At 36.1% G+C, this 2,878-nt stretch overlaps 1 non-coding gene across 1 annotated transcript; it reads left to right on the top strand.

Moving 5' to 3' along the window:
- The first annotated feature begins 2,282 nt into the window (after positions 1-2,282).
- LOC141572035 (U6 spliceosomal RNA) lies at positions 2,283-2,390 on the top strand. Its single transcript, XR_012497046.2, has one exon. It is a non-coding gene; the product is annotated as a U6 spliceosomal RNA (small nuclear RNA).
- Positions 2,391-2,878: the final 488 nt, after the last annotated feature.

Genomic DNA, 2,878 nt, shown 5'->3' with positions numbered 1-2,878 from the left:
AATCAGTTTCTTTGATTCAGTTCAGCATATTGCATGACCAGCACCCTAAAAATAAAATGAAATGAAGAAAGGAAATTGACAGCTCACAGATTTCAATAGGTAATATATAATGTTCATAAAACAGCGGTTCTCATTAGATATGTAAAAGTTACGACAAGATAAGAATTCTAAAAGAAGTAAAGCAACACTCAATAATTACGTCTTTTTCACAGCAATAAATGACATGGCTGTCCGTTCTCAGCATTAGCAGCAGTTTAAGAAAAAAAGGCTCCCTTCTCTCTTTTGACAAAGATACGAAGAGAGCATATAGTAATAGTACAAGGTCAGAATGTTAGATATTTTAGAAGAGAAAGCAGTATATTTTCATTGTAAAGAAAGAAACTCACTTCAGACCAGTGGTATGTTTTTAGCCATTCAATTGGGAGGGGCATAAGGCAAGAGCTATTGAAAAACATCGTGTCTTTATTTGAAGACAGTCTCTTTAGAAGCTAATAGATGCAACCAAGGTAGCTATGTGGGTGCTTTTGAACAACCTCCCTATTCAGTATGTGTCAGGAGAGTGGCAGGTGCTTCAAACAGCAATGGCTTGTCCTAGGGGTGAGGAGTAGGAAGCCTCTGCAGAGGCCTGGTGCTTGTGGAGGGAAGACGGGGCATCACGTAAGCACTTGGGCTCTTCCTCAGCATGTCTGTCATTGGCCAGAAATTCCTGTGCTCATATCCCAATCCTTTCATCTCCGGAGTCAAAAGCATGAAAATCTCACCTTAAACCTCCCATTAATTAAGAATTCGGTGTGATTTTTCCACGTAGGCCATTCACTGTGCATTGCAGGAATGCATGCACAGTTCATATCATTTTGCAGGTGCATTATAACAGAACACTTGATCAATACCAGGACTGATTCAGACACTTAAAAGAGTGCATTTGGTATCTATCAGTGTGGGACAGTAAACTAGACACTGAGCAGAAGATTTAAGAACAATGGCCCATGCTTTCAGATCTCCAAATAGCTCTACAAAGGTAACAGCTACCAAAACAAGTAAACAAACAAACACCAAAGAATAAGTTACCTTGAAATTTTGTTTCTAAATTTCGAATCAATGATTTAATTTTTTTCATAATGACAATACTTTGCTAAAAAAAGAAGAAACTGAAAATACATTTAGGAAATAATTAACATCTCATTTCTGGTCTCATTCATGTAATAAACTATGAAAAACTATGAAGGCATTCTCTATTTACTAGTACTGAAAAGATAGCCCTTCATCAAATCTCTACTCAATGAGAAGATGTGTGTGGCAGACTGTTTTCCAAAGATTGTTTACGAAAATATGCTGCATGCACTTTGGGAATCTTTCACTTTCCCGACAGGAGGCCAGGTCTATTTCTTTTCCTTGAATTTAGGTTGGGCTTTGTAACTGCCTTGAACAGTACAGGACCTCCTAAGTGACGCTACTTGACTTCTGGAACTAGGTCATAAAAATTCCATCTACTTTACTGCCTGAGAATGCTTGCTCCTGGGATCCAGCAATCGTTGTAAAGAAATGTGAGGAAGCCTAAACAATCCACGATGAGACTCAGATGAAACTACAGAAACAAAAGAAATGTCCTGAAGCTGGGATTTAGAGCATATATGAGATAGATAGATACATTTATGGATAGATACATAGATAGATGGGGAGATGAGAGAGAGAGAGAGAGAGAGAGAGAGAGAGAGAGAGAGAGAGAGAGAGAGAGATTAGATAGATGATAGATATGTAGTGTGCAAATAAAATAAAATGGAGACCAGGCTGGAAACCTCCAAAACAGACAAAACCATTTCAGCCACATCAACAAAATTAAATCTAGCTTATTTCATAAACATAAGCAAAACTTAACATGTTATTTCTTGTGAATGCCTCTGATAATGATAAAAGAAACTTATCTTCTTAAAATGGTATGAGATAATTACTTCTAACCAATCCCCACCATTTGGAAACCACCACTGTAATAAGCAATCATTATAAAGGTTACAACTTCCTCATTTTTGCTTTCTAAGCCATTCTGTAACGTCATTGCCTGAGCTTCATTTCAGTTTGGGTTGGAAAGCATTCAGTTCATAAACTGTTCTTATGCACCAAAAACTTTTACTAGGTACTATTTGATTGTTCAGGTGGTTTTAATATTGCTATTTATGAATTTTTGACAACAGATAGATATAGAGACAGATATGTCATGTAGATATCTTCATATATAAAATTTCAAATTTCACAAAGAAGAAAATTAGTTTAAAAAACCAAAAGCTGTGCTCGCTTCGGCAGCACATATACTAAAATTGGAACGATACAGAGAAGATTAGCATGGCCCCTGCGCAAGGATGACACGCAAAAAACCAAAAGCTTTTCTCTTCTGGCTCTTTACTATTTTAACTTCAATATAAAAGTCTCACTGTATAAATTGAAATATTTGTACTGAAATGCCTTTTTAATGATAATTTAGCTTTTTCAACCTGAAATAATTTGTCTTTTTTTCCTTAAAATAATATTTCTTCTCCTGGTCTACTGCTTGACCTTAAACATCTGCATCTGAACCCTTCAAACCCTAAATCTATCTCTATTAAAAATACAAATTACTTTTAAAGATCAACAAATCTATTTATATAATGTATCTGTAACATATCCATCTAAGTCTTTCTTTCTCTCTCTCTCTCCCCCTCCCTCCCTCCCTCCCTCCCTCCCTCCCTCCCTCCCTCTTTCCCTCTCTTCCTCTATACATAGCTACCATAAAATGAAATAATATATAGTGATTTAAAGTGGTGAGGAAGTTATGCATTTCTTTCCAAGAAAACAGTGGCTGTGTGTTGCCTATTTTTAAGTTTTTAAAAAAAGACTATAAAATAAG

Source organism: Rhinolophus sinicus, chromosome 2 (assembly GCF_057876585.1).
Source record: "Rhinolophus sinicus isolate RSI-liver-muscle chromosome 2, RSI-T2T, whole genome shotgun sequence".
NCBI lineage: Eukaryota > Metazoa > Chordata > Mammalia > Chiroptera > Rhinolophidae > Rhinolophus > Rhinolophus sinicus.
The sequence above is the reverse complement of the archived record's forward strand: the minus strand, read 5'-3'. Positions and strand labels throughout refer to the sequence as shown.